The sequence below is a fragment of the Pseudophryne corroboree genome, chromosome 4, assembly GCF_028390025.1.
Source record: "Pseudophryne corroboree isolate aPseCor3 chromosome 4, aPseCor3.hap2, whole genome shotgun sequence".
NCBI lineage: Eukaryota > Metazoa > Chordata > Amphibia > Anura > Myobatrachidae > Pseudophryne > Pseudophryne corroboree.
Genome location: NC_086447.1, coordinates 217992854 through 218007035, shown reverse-complemented (window position 1 = coordinate 218007035; position 14182 = coordinate 217992854). Strand labels below are relative to the sequence as shown.

Here is a 14182-nt window from a genome sequence, read left to right as displayed (position 1 = left end):
CTGAATACCATAGCACCGGGGGGTCTTAATGAACATCTTGGATTACAATCCTTCCTGTGATATTGGTGATTACATTGACAGGTTAAATATGAGTATATAATGCTTCAGAAGTTCAGTCGACTAATACATTACTCCTCATGGGAACGTATTACATTATTTGATGACACTAATATAAGATGTTATTAATATGTATTCCAGTTATCAGCAAATTTATATGATCAGGTTAAGTTTAGTGGCCCGCATTTTAAAGTAACTTGTGTATTGTGATATGGGCTTGTTACGTTAAATGTTTATTGTTCCACAGTGGTGACTATAATATGTCCGTTTTATAGTAGTGGTACGTGATTTGTTTATGTTCACTTAGCAACAAGCTCTTGCTGCGGGCCTCACGTGACAGGCGATGCTTGCCGACGTCACCTTCAAGCGCCCCTCGTTTGGTGTGCACGGAGGCGGCTGACGCTGCATGCGTCGGACAGGTGAGCTCCGCTATATGTTGATTTTAATTGTAATTTGTTTCAGATGTTGGTTTGTGTATATAAGTGTATTTTGTATTGTGCTTATTGTGAACACTTTGTCCCTGACGACGGGGTAATACCCCGAAACGCCGTTGGATGGTCTAATAAAGATCTCGGCATTCATCTATTTGTCCAGACTGCTTGAGTGCCGCCGGAATAACCACAGCATATTGAGTGGCTGCAATTACCACTCATGGAGGGCACCGCAGCAATTACAACTTATTATCCTCACTGGAGTGCCGGGTGAACAGCTCTGTATATATGTGTGTATGTATATATATATATATATATATATATATATGTATATATGTATATATATATATATATATATATATATATATATATATATATATATATATATATATATATATATATACACACACACACACACACACACACACACACACACACACACACACTATAATATCCCTTTAAACTGGGACAGCCATGAATTACACAGGTTCTGTGGCTGATTAAAACCAAGTGAAATAGGCTTGAATTCAGCCAGGCGCAGAACCTGTGTAATTCATGAGTGTCCCGGTTTAAAGGAATAGTATGGTAGGCTTAGATATATGTAGAGTATAGCCTCCATTGCTCTGTCATCATAGGCTGATGCAACGCAACTGCTGTGGGCTTAATTTTGTTTGGATGGTGGGTCATTTTCTATACACCTGAGGCTATTGTTATAGGTGAAAACTTCTGGCCCGTGGGGTCTTCTTTGGCTACCATGTTGCTTTTAAATTAACTATTATGTCAATTTTCACTTTGACATTGTGATATGGTTGCATATGTCGCACGATAGTACTGTCTGTACATATGATCGTCTGTTGACATTGCGCAATCATTCTACATAAGAAGGACAGGAGTAAATTATGACTTGGCTTCTGCTTATCATTGCTGAGGGATCATTATCTCCTATGGGCTGTAGGGAAAATAAATACTGTATAAATTCTTCCACATATTTACATCACTACTTAGCTTTGTCTTATAAACAGTTCTCTACAAATATTCATACAGTCTTATTATTTACTCTGTTGTTCTTACTATGTAATTTTGGGATTCCCATGACCTTTGAGTACATCATTCTGTACTAGGGACTTATATATCCAGACTTTTAGCTGTACCTGGAACCAGCGAGCAGCATGAGTAGCTCTCAGAGCTGTGTTGCCAAGCAGTGTGATGTCACTCTCTCTCTCTCTCTCTCTCTCTCTCTCTCTCTCTCTCTCTCTGCTCTGTGTTACATTATACACTAGTCTGACCCACACATGTAAGGAAGGAGGAAAGTACAGTACATCACATCAGGCAGCAAGTGTGCTTGGAACAAGGCAAACGGGATGCAAACATACTGTGACAAGGTAAAGTGCTACCAATCTGTAAATGTGCTATATTCCATAAAGCAGTGTATAATGCATAGAATATTAATTATATCAACATGAGTCTGTGGGGCACATTCAATGGCTCTGGTGCACGCAGTAGCGCAGCTGTTCCTAACCTGTGAATATTTATTAGGGATGAACATGTATCTGTATCAAGGGTCCAATCTTGGTCCGATTTTCAGTCTATTCAGCCCGTGTAATATATCAGCCAAACCTATACTATGCATTACTGGATCCATAGGTGTTCTGCAGTGTTCTGTGTATGAAGAGGGTCTCCAGTGTGCATGTATGAATTGGCTATTTGCTAAAGATTTATTGTCTGCCATCAACAATTATGCAGTATCAATTCACAAGATCAATACACAAGATATATAGACAAAATCACAAGAATACATTGCACCGTGTGTATGTACCTTAAGAGTCAGTGCCTCAGTAAAGAAGTCATCCTCATTATGATGCCACTGGGTTTCCACAGCAGCTCCAAGGTGGACCCAGCGCCCTTCTTCTGCACTCTGTGGGCAGATTTTGAGAAGGGAGATGGGTGCATCCTAGCTAAATTGCAATATTAAAGTGGTGCAAATATGTCTGTGCTACATGCAGGGCCGTAACTAGGTGTGTGCTGATGGTGCCTTGCCCACAGCGCAAGTGCAGTGAATGCGCACCATCTGGCAGCACACCCCTACCTACGACTGTTTTAGTCAGTGATGGAGTAGTGAAATTTCCGCTGTCCGCCGGCGCCTGCATCTGTAAGGGACGGGGAGCGCGCCATTTGGTGTTACCCGTCGTGCGGTAATTCTGGTTGTGAGCTCCGCCACCACCTCTGAAGTGGAGAGGGAGCGCTCCTTCAGCCATCTGGTCCCGTATGGGAGCCGCCGCTGCCTCTATTGATGCCGCCAGGGAGACCCGCCACCTCTGAAGTGGAGAGAGTGCTCTCCTTCAGCAGCCTGGTCCCGTATAGGAGCAGCCGCTGCCTCTACTGTAACACCCGCCGCAGCCTGAGCACTGGAGAGGGGACTGTGGGCGCCAGCAAATGAGTGTCTGCGCCTGGTAGTCCTGGATGCCGCATCGCCCTAACAGGTGACTTGAGACACATACACACACTCACTCACTCTCTCTGTTGCTGTGATATGTAACAAAGGGTGATTCTGCTGCTACAATGTGTAAAACGGGACTCTGCTGCTGTAATGTGTAAAACGGGACTCTGCTGCTGTAATGTGTAAAATGGAATTCTACGTGCTGTACTGTGTAAAATACTTGCCTAATGTGCAAAAGGGGACTCTACCTGCTGTACTGTGTAAAAGGGAGCTATGTGGACATGCCCCCTTCCCCATAAAGCCGCGCGCATTGGCCCAGTTTTATATTTATGGGGAGGGGGCGCCAATGCTGTTTTATGCACACAGCGCTAAAATGTCTAGTTACGATACTGGCTACATGCAAAAGCAGGCAGTATTGGGGGTAATTCACAGTTGATCGCAGCATCAAATTTGTTAGCAGTTGGGCAAAACCATGGGCACTGCAGGTGTGGCAGATATAACATTTGCCGAGAGTTAGATTTGGGTGGGTTATTTTGTTTCTGTGCAGGGTAAATACTGGCCGCTTTATTTTTACACTGCAATTTAGATTTCAATTTGAACACACCACACCCAAATCTTACTCTCTCTGCACATGTTATATCTACCCCCCTGCAGTGCACATGGTTTTGCCCAATTGCTAACAAATTTGCTGCTGTGATCAACTCTGAATTAGGCCCATTGTCCCTGCATGCAACAAAAAATGCATTGGCATTCCTCACATCACGTTTCACTGGGTGCAAATTTGAACTCCGACTAGCTTTGTGCCTATTTGTTGTCCAGTCAGCTGCCTTGTAGTACTTTGGCTTTAGGGGGTATTTAATTAGGGCCGGCACTTTTTGCTATTTTTAAGTGCGAATGGGGATTCACCCTTTTCAATAGCAGGAGCGTTTTTTTCGCCCAGGCGGAAAACATTTGGTAGGAGTGAAAAACTTGTGGATCAGTGAATTCATAATGGGTGTGTGGAGATGTGTCCGGTCCCCCGAGACACATCCCATCAGCAGCACGCAGGGGATCTGTGTCCCCTGCGGAAGTGTGTGCGGGGCAGCGCTGGGGCAGTTGGTCTGCCCCCAGCGTTTGTCCGCGGGCAGGAGCGGCGGGTGTCCGGTGCAGGGGTTACCCTCTTCCCTGCACCGGACCGGAGGCTGCGGGGTAGCTTAAATGTTGGCGCCCTCCGGGAGCCAATCGCGGCTCCCGGAGCGGCAGCCAATCAGAGAGGGACGCGGTGAGCCAATCGGCGCTCGCCGCGTCATAGGCCCCGCCCCCGGCGTCTGACGTCAGACGCCGGGCGGGAGCCTGAAGACAGGACGGCGCGCAGGAGCGCGAGGAGAAGATACGCCGGGCGGGAGCCGAAGACAGCGCACGCGCGGAAGAGCGCGAAGAAGAGGAAAGCGGTCGGGCTCCTGAAGGAAGATGTTCAGCGGCGGCTGGACGCGGAGCAGCGGAGGCGACGCCGCTGGCCAGGACGGGTCAGCGGCAGAAGAGGACGCTGGAGTTCCCTGGAGCAGGTGAGGCCTCGGTGAGGCAACATTCACCCCCTCCCCTTTTCCTCCCTCGACCACCAGGGACGGGCACTAGGCACGGGGCACAATTCAGGCACTAGGCCTGTTGCGCAGATAGGAGTTTGGGGGTCACCATTGGAGTAGGTGGTTTGGGCATTAGGCCCAAGCCACCACAAAGCGGCACAGTTAGGCGGGCGTTAGGCCCGGGGGCATATCAGGCAATAGGCCTGCGGGGCATTAGAGGGCGTTAGGCCCTAGTGTATTTTGGCCAATTAGGGAATATTAAGGTGACCCTGGGCACAAGGCCCAGGTCACCCAACGGGCAACAAGTTAGGCGGGCGCTAGGCCCGTGGGTGAAGTCAGGCCTCCGGCCTGTGTGCAGCTAGGGGGCGCTAGGCCCAGTGAATAAGACCCCCGAGGTGAATAAAGGTGGCACTGGGCACTAGGCCCAGGCCACCCTGAGGTGTTAGGTAGGCAGGCCCGCTCAGCCTGAGCCCCCAAGAAGAGAGTACGGTAGGTGGGTGAGCTGTGCGGCCCCCACCACTGGGTGTTCTGAGTCGGGTAACTAAAGGGACCGTACCGTCGCTTGCATTGTGTATCGTGATGTATGTTACCGTGCGGGGCAAAGTGTGAGCTCGTTAAGTGTGTTTAGTTTTGTTGCACCACACCCACAGAGCTAGTTCGAGGGCTCTGTCGTTGTAGTTAGTATAGGGTGTGACACTAGGTTAGAGTTAGGCCCTGCACGGCTGTTTGCTCGTTTGTTTACCTCCTTACAGGGACCTGTAAGAGAAGAAGACGTTCGCAGTGCGAAACTGACGGTGAGTAACATCTGTGTGCGTTTGTCCCTTGTCTGTCCCTGAGCGCCGGAATCGGGATTGCTCACGGACGTGAGAATCCTTTTCATCACACTACGTGCGAGAGCGCGAGTGTGTGAAATCTGGGTGGCTGAGGCTTTGTGCCGGTGATGACCTTTCACCCAACCGGTGAAGGTCGCGGTCACCCCTGGGGTATCCCCTGTTCCAGTGGAAGAAGGGTCGATACCCCCTTTAAGGTAACCTATTCTTTCCTCAGCTCGGTCGCCGGGCAGCTCCGAGAGGGAATCGCCGTGTCCGGATCCGATTGAAGATTTCCAGGTCCGTTGAGGGTTCCGGTACCTGAAGGTGGGAGAGAGCGGCGCCTGGTGAGTACCGAGTCTACACCTGCACGGCAGCAGGCACCACACGCACCGCAGTCGCACCTCTCACACTTGGCGTAGTCGGCAGGATCAGAGAGACCGGATCACGGACACGATGTGGAATGCCACCAAGAAGACCTCCCTGCGGATGGCTCCGGAACAGACTCACCCACGGACGCGTGCGGACCAGAGCGACTGGGTGACGGTGTCTGGGGCAGACCTCCTGAAGATAGTGCAGCGGTCGGTCCAGCGTGGAAAAGAAGAGCGCCGGGAGAAGGGGCGCAAGAAGGCCGCTGTGACGCCCTGCAAGAGATGTCGGCAAACAGGGCACTTTGCCGACGAGTGTACGTGGCGAGAGACGTCCCCAAAGAAGGTGGTCCAGGAAGCGGACCGAAGACGTCAGCAGGGCCAAGTGAAGAAGGAGTCCTGGTGTTTGGTCTGCGGAAACTACGGGCATGAGCACAACCGTTGTCCCTGGGACGAAGAGTTGAGCGAAGACGAGGTTGATCCCCGGTGTGAAAGCTGTGGAGATCCCCGACATCGGCTCCTGGAATGCCCATGGACGGAAGACAGGACGGACTACGAGGCCACGGTGAAGCAGCTGACGGAGTCTCGTCAGCAACTTTGGGACCGGATGGCTGCAGAGCCTGTATGTGCGCTCTGCGAGGCGAGAGGACATGCGCTTCCCGATTGTCCGTGGAATGAAGACCGGATGATTGCGGATGGTCGTGCCCAGAGATGGGAGGAGGAAACCAGGGAAATGGAGCGGAAGACCCTGCTTGAAGTTAGTTCGCAGGTGCCCATTTCCTCTGAGCCGGAACCAACGGGTGGAGATTCCTCAGCGAAGGAGGTGGACCAGGAACCCGTCTTGGTGGCAGTGGCCCTCCCTTGTTGGAAGTGTCGGCGACCAGGACATGCGGCCAGTGAGTGCCCCTGGGAAGATGCCGCGGACCTACTCTGTCCCAAGAAAGTGACCCCAGTAAGGCAGAATCCTTTCCCGCATCAGACGGAGGTGGACGACTGGGAGGTGAAGAGATCACGCTGCGAAGAAAAGCGTGAAGACCCAGTGACGGAGATGTCCGGAATCTCCCCGTGATGGAACCGTCCACGACCAGGACGTGTGGAACAGGAGTGTCCTGGGTACCAAGAGATGCCAGCGGAAACTAAGGAGTACGCTGAGGAAGTAAAGAATCCAGCGGAAGCGAAGGAGTACGCTGAGGAAACAGAGGTGCCAGCGGAAAGGACTAAGTACGCTGAGGAGGAAAATAGTCCCCTAGTCCAGGTATCGGTGGAGGAGGACTCGGACTACGGTGAGCTGTCCGCCGACGAATCCCTCCCAGAACAGATGGAGGACGACTCTGGCATCGGAAGCGCCGACGAGAGTAACTGGCAGGATCGGGTGGAGTCATGCTCCCAGTTGAATGCCCTCCGTGAAGAGGAGGAGATAGTCCTGGAGCAAGAGTACCTGCCGGGAGTGCCGAAATGGACGGACGTACGGGGACAGGATCGTGATGCCGTGGGAGGACCCGTTCCAGAGGAAGACACAGGACCTTTGGAGATGCCCCACGAGGAAATTCGACATATGATGGCTGTTGCCCGGGAGGAAATGGATGCCCCGGAGGATTCCGCTGTTGGGTGGTGGTCGGTACCACGCCCTGAAGACAGGGACGATGTCCCAGACGATCTGGAAGGCCAAGAGTGGGGGACTGCTGTCCCCGTGGAGGAAGATTCCCCTTGGTGGCCCACGTTGAGCGACCGTGGGGAGATGCCACTTCCCCAGAGGATCCACCGATGGAGGTCAGGAGGAACGAAGAAGAGGAACCCGGAGCTGGAGGTGGAAGGATGTGGGGTCACAGCCTGTCCGGGCTGGACCCTTGAACACAACCTCGCCGGAGGGACCTCGGAATTCCCTGACCCGCGGACAATGGACGGCGTGGAGATCTTTGTAGGGACTACAAAGGAAAAAGGGGGGGGAAATGTGGAGATGTGTCCGATCCCCCGAGACACATCCCATCAGCAGCACGCAGGGGATCTGTGACCCCTGCGGAAGTGTGTGCGGGGCAGCGCTGGGGCAGTTGGTCTGCCCCCAGCGTTTGTCCGTGGGCAGGAGCGGCGGGTGTCCGGTGCAGGGGTTACCCTCTTCCCTGCACCGGACCGGAGGCTGCGGGGTAGCTTAAATGTTGGCGCCCTCCGGGAGCCAATCGCGGCTCCCGGAGCGGCAGCCAATCAGAGAGGGACGCGGCGAGCCAATCGGCGCTCGCCGCGTCATAGGCCCCGCCCCCGGCATCTGACGTCAGACGCCGGGCAGGAGCCTGAAGACAGGACGGCGCGCAGGAGCGCGAGGAGAAGATACGCCGGGCGGGAGCCGAAGACAGCGCACGCGCGGAAGAGCGCGAAGAAGAGGAAAGCGGTCGGGCTCCTGAAGGAAGATGTTCAGCGGCGGCTGGACGCGGAGCTGCGGAGGCGACGCCGCTGGCCAGGACGGGACAGCGGCAGAAGAGGACGATGGAGTTCCCTGGAGCAGGTGAGGCCTCGGTGAGGCAACATTCACCTCCTCCCCTTTTCCTCCCTCGACCACCAGGGACGGGCACTAGGCCCGGGGCACAATTCAGGCACTAGGCCTGTTGCGCAGATAGGAGTTTGGGGGTCACCATTGGAGTAGGTGGTTTGGGCATTAGGCCCAAGCCACCACAAAGCGGCACAGTTAGGCGGGCGTTAGGCCCGGGGGCATATCAGGCACTAGGCCTGCGGGGCATTAGAGGGCGTTAGGCCCTAGTGTATTTTGGCCAATTAGGGAATATTAAGGTGACCCTGGGCACAAGGCCCAGGTCACCCAACGGGCAACAAGTTAGGCGGGCGCTAGGCCCGTGGGTGAAGTCAGGCCTCCGGCCTGTGTGCAGCTAGGGGGCGCTAGGCCCAGTGAATAAGACCCCCGAGGTGAATAAAGGTGGCACTGGACACTAGGCCCAGGCCACCCTGAGGTGTTAGGTAGGCAGGCCCGCTCAGCCTGAGCCCCCAAGAAGAGAGTACGGTAGGTGGGTGAGCTGTGCGGCCCCCACTACTGGGTGTTCTGAGTCGGGTAACTAAAGGGACCGTACCGTCGCTTGCATTGTGTATCGTGATGTCTGTTACCGTGCGGGGCAAAGTGTGAGCTCGTTAAGTGTGTTTAGTTTTGTTGCACCACACCCACAGAGCTAGTTCGAGGGCTCTGTCGTTGTAGTTAGTATAGGGTGTGACACTAGGTTAGAGTTAGGCCCTGCACGGCTGTTTGCTTGTTTGTTTACCTCCTTACAGGGACCTGTAAGAGAAGAAGACGTTCGCAGTGCGAAACTGACGGTGAGTAACATCTGTGTGCGTTTGTCCCTTGTCTGTCCCCGAGTGCCGGAATCGGGATTGCTCACGGACGTGAGAATCCTTTTCATCACACTACGTGCGAGAGCGCGAGTGTGTGAAATCTGGGTGGCTGAGGCTTTGTGCCGGTGATGACCTTTCACCCAACCGGTGAAGGTCGCGGTCACCCCTGGGGTATCCCCTGTTCCAGTGGAAGAAGGGTCGGTACCCCCTTTAAGGTAACCTATTCTTTCCTCAGCTCGGTCGCCGGTCAGCTCCGAGAGGGAATCGCCGTGTCCGGATCCGATTGAAGATTTCCAGGTCCGTTGAGGGTTCCGGTACCTGAAGGTGAGAGAGAGCGGCGCCTGGTGAGTACCGAGTCTACACCTGCACGGCAGCAGGCACCACACGCACCGCAGTCGCACCTCTCACAGGTGGAGGGTGTGCTGTGCATTTAGTATACTCCCCTTGCCAGAGTCCCACATACGCAGTAGACTGGCACAGCGGTAAAGTCTACGTGTTACCGAAAAGAGAGGAGGAGGCTGCCCGGAGGCTGTACACGAGCCCCCTCCTCTCTTATACTGCCCCTGATCTGCACAACTCGCATAGAAAACAGTTACTAGGGGGGGTCATTCTAACCGAATTGCACGCTGCAGTTCGCAGCAGTGCGATCGGGTCAGAACTGCGCTGGCGCATGGCAGACTGCCAGAGGCCGTTGTTGCCTAGCAATCACCTCCGCCTGATTGACGGGCAGAGGCAGTCGCTGGGCGGGAGGGGGCGGCACGGCAGCGTTTGGCCACCATTTTAGGGGCACGGTCTGCCCAACGTAGGCGTGGCTGGACCCGTACGGGGAGCGGGCCGCAGCAGCTGTGTGACGTGACACGCAGCCGCTGCGACGAGTAACTCCCACCCAGCCTCAGGAGCTGCGCTGGCTGGGAGTCACTCTACAAGTACAAAAGCATCGCCGCTGTGCGATGCTTTTGTACTTGTACTTGTGCGGGAGGCGGGGCGGACTAGCCCTGTGCTGGGCATCCCCTCCGCATGTCAGTGTAAGTGATCGTAGCTGTGCTACATTTAGCACAGCTACGATCAGGTTGGAATGACCCCCTAGGTCCGATGTTCTCCAACCAGAGAGTATGGCTGTAAGCAGATGCAGCCAACATGAATGCTTCCCCATAAAGGCAATGTATCAGCTATTCATATAAGGTGAACACTGGGGATTCATAATGTCCACACCAGAATGTCACATGATTTAAATGTCGATATATGCATTAGGCTTAGGGTTACCGTTAGGGTTAGAGTCTGCTTTACGAACATTAAAAACAGTGTTGACATGCTATGTATCGACATAATGGCTGTGTTGACATTATGACTGTCTACAAAATATACAGAATCTCTACACTGAGAATCTTGAACAAGAAGCAAATACCTTGAACCAATGAAACAATTGTTGCTAAATCAAAAATATTGTTTTCACCATATGACATCAATCTTACAGATTTCTTATAGAGGTTTATTATGATGATGATGATGATGATGATGATGATGTCTGGCCTGTTTTTACATCTTACATCTCCTGTCTGCAATATGCATGTCCTGTTTATTTAAATGTGTATCTGGCTTTGTGATTGACAGCCGAATGGAAAGATCCAAAACTAATTATAATTTATAAGCGTTTATCTATATTAGTCTCTCCAATTACAACTCAAAGTACACCGGCATCTGTGTAAGGAAACATAATCTATTCTTAAGTGCCATGGCACCCACAGCCGGCGATGTGCTGTGATATACTGTATGTGACTCAGATCGTGTTTCTTGCCAGGTAATTCACTTGTACTGTAAATGTTTCTACAGAAAGAGAAACTAGCCAGTATACCGGGTCACGCTCTTGCCTCTGAATGGGGTTGTATACAGAGATGTGTTTGCATGAAATTGGCATCTTGTGCTGGTAACCCTGTTACACTGAAATTGTTTTTGGTGTACACAGCTTGCGATACCGATGCGCAGCCCAGCGGGATCGGGATCGCAAGAAAAAATAGACTGTGCAGGCAAGGCGATTTTGACTATATTGTGTACGATCTAGTACAAAGTATAGTAAAAAAAAAACGTCCTTAGCCAAAATCGCACCATGTGTATGGACCATATCGGTGCTTCTGGGCTCCGGGGGAGTTCAGGGGAAATTGCATAGTCAAAATTGGGCATAGACAATATCTCACCGTGTGTATGCACCTTTAGTCACAAGATACAGTATGCTCTGTATAAATATATGGTAATGTGTGTTTTATGTATCACTGGCATTGTGGATCATTCACTCACAGGCTACCTCTGTTTGCCTTAGACGCACCAATCTGAGAAGAGAAAAACAGGTGCCCTCAGCGGGGGATTGGGACGCCGGACCAGATTCCGTTTGGCTGGTCCGGGCGTCCCTTCAGTGGCCGCCGTCACCCCCCACGCTGGCCGGCAGCCGCGATCGGAGCTTGGCTCCGATCGCAGCAACGTTAGCCCAGCAGCACAGCTCCCTCTCTAGCAGCCGTGGAGGCAGCGGCGGATCCCTCCCCTTCTTTCCTCCCAGCCCCTACCCCCTGCCGCGATGTCCTGTAGCTCAGCTTACCGTCCCTCCCTCCGTGTCCTGTCACTCAGCCAGCACACAGCCAGTCACTGTGCCTCCCACAGGCTCCGCCCCACCCACTCTCCCTCCCATGGACCTCCGTTCCGCCCACTCTCCATAGGCCACAGCCCGTACTCTCTCTCTAATTGTCCGTAGCACAGTCGTCGTTGTCGTCACCCCCCGTCACTGTATACATCATTATCTTCTGCTCACACAGACTAAGCCAACATTGCGGCGCCCATAGGGAGCCAGCAACATGGCGCCTGTCCCATCCTGATGCCGTCCTGTGTTTGAGGTGTGTACAGGGGCAGGAGGTGCTGATGTGGGGGGAGGGGAAGTAATAATATGATTGTGCTAATGCCCAGTGACAAGGGAGGAGGACAAGGGTAACAGTGATCTCCTCACCTGGGTACATGCCCCTCACCTCACTGCCTGCTAGGGATGGCCATCGCTGCATTACCTGTGTAATTCCCCCACCCTGTCTCCCCCCTCTCACAGCCCACCTGGGTACGTGCCCCTCACTCACTAGGGATGGCTATCGCTGCATTACCTGCGTAATGTCCCCGCTCTGTCTCCCTGGCTCTACCTGGTGCAATGTGTATAATGTGCTTTACCTGGTGCAATGTGCATAATGTGCTCTGCCTGGCGCAAAGTGTATAACGTGCTTTACCTGATGCAATATGTAAAAAAAGTGCTTTAGCTGGTGCAATGTGTATAATAAGCTCTGCCTGGCGCAAAGTGTATAATGTGCTTTACCTGGTGCAATGTGCATAATGTGCTCTGCCTGGCGCAAAGTGTACAACGTGCTTTACCTGGTGCAATATGTAAAAAAAGTGCTTTACCTGGTGCAATGTGTATAATGTGCTCTGCCTGGCGCAAAGTGTATAATGTGCTTTACCTGGTGCAATGTGTATAATGTGCTCTGCCTGGCGCAAAGTGTATAATGTGCTTTACCTGGTACAATGTGTATAATGTGCTCTGCCTGGCGCAAAGTGTATACCGTGCTCTACCTGCCACAAGGTGTAGAACGTGCTCTATCTGGCGCAATATGTATAATATGCTCTACCTGGCGCATTGTGTATAGGAGATTTTACCTGGTGCAATGTGTATAAGCGGCACTACTGTGTGGTGTAATGTGAATTGGCACTATTATGTGGCCACGCCCCTTCCCCACTAAGCCACACCCCTAAAATATTGCTGCGTGCCTGTGGCGCACACTTTGCTTCCGTACTTATGGTCACGTGTGCTCAGGCCTTCTGAGCAGTAATCCAGCCCACTTGACAGACTCCACCCCCTCAACAGACCCCTCCTCCTATTAGTTCTTCTTCCATAAATTTCCCCGCCTGTTTTTCGATCCCAATCCGCCCCTGGGTGCCCTGACCCATGTAGGGTTAACAATTTGGGTGAATTCTCTGGGGTGTGAGGCTCCCTGTACCTGCCGTGGCTGGGTGTCCCTGGGGCATCGCAATTTAACACTATTTTATCACTCCATGGCACTTATAGTTTGTTTTATATATATGTAACACCTTCACATAATTTCCTTTACTCCTCACATTATTCACACATGCAGCAACAGCTGCTCCTACCTCTTTAACCCTATATTTTTATCACTCCTGCGATGCCCTGGGGTTGTCTGGCTGGGTGGCTCTGGGGTGTCCTGCCCCCCGGACCTGAACCCCTATAGTTAGTGTTAGGGACTTACCCAATGAGAGGCTACCTTGATGCGGTGGGTAAGCTCATAGCCCTGGCCAGGAATATGCTAAGTGCCTCTGGTTACTACAGGTTGAGCTAGTGTGAGACAGTGCACCTGCTACCTTTTCCCTCTGTACACTTTACTAAGTCTCAAGCAGAGTAGCACCTCACTACCTAATTAAGGTGTGCAAATTAGGGCCCTTTTCCCTCTGTAACTGATGTATTCATACATTTTTGAAGGTAGGAGACACCTTCACCCTAATTTAGCACCCTGCCCCACCCACCCCTCTGATTTTAAATAGTCCAACACTCTAGCCTTTACATTTGGAATGAGCACACTGAGGTAAGACTCCTACATTTTGTTTAATATGGCAGTCCATAATGGGGGGAATTCTCTGGGGTGCGGGGCTCCCTGTGCCTGCCGTGGCTGGGTGTCCCTGGGGCATCGCAATTTAACACTATTTTATCACTCCATGGCACTTATAGTTTGTTTTATATATATGTAACACCTTCACATAATTTCCTTTACTCCTCACATTATTCACACATGCAGCAACAGCTGCTCCTACCTCTTTAACCCTATATTTGTATCACTCCTGCGATGCCCTGGGGTTGTCTGGCTGGGTGGCTCTGGGGTGTCCTGTCCCCCGGACCTGAACCCCTATAGTTAGTGTTAGGGACTTACCCAATGAGAGGCTACCTTGATGCGGTGGGTAAGCTCATAGCCCTGGCCAGGAATATGCTAAGTACCTCTGGTTACTACAGGTTGAGCTAGTGTGAGATAGTGCACCTGCTACCTTTTCCCTCTGTAGGGTTAACAAGTTAGATGATGAGCAATGACATGACTGGTAGTGCAGCACGAAACACTGTTGTTACAGGGTATTGGCACCAGACCATTTCTTTTGATCATAATAA

At 52.1% G+C, this 14182-nt stretch overlaps 1 protein-coding gene across 1 annotated transcript in view; it reads left to right on the top strand.

Annotated features, from left to right (window-relative positions):
* Positions 1-1778: 1778 nt before the first annotated feature.
* The window catches only part of FAM124B (family with sequence similarity 124 member B), a 59262-nt gene continuing 46858 nt past the window's right edge, over positions 1779-14182 (top strand). The window contains exon 1 of the mRNA XM_063915921.1: positions 1779-1870. The gene's annotated coding sequence lies outside the window, so the exon portion shown is untranslated. The remainder of the gene's footprint in view (positions 1871-14182) is intronic.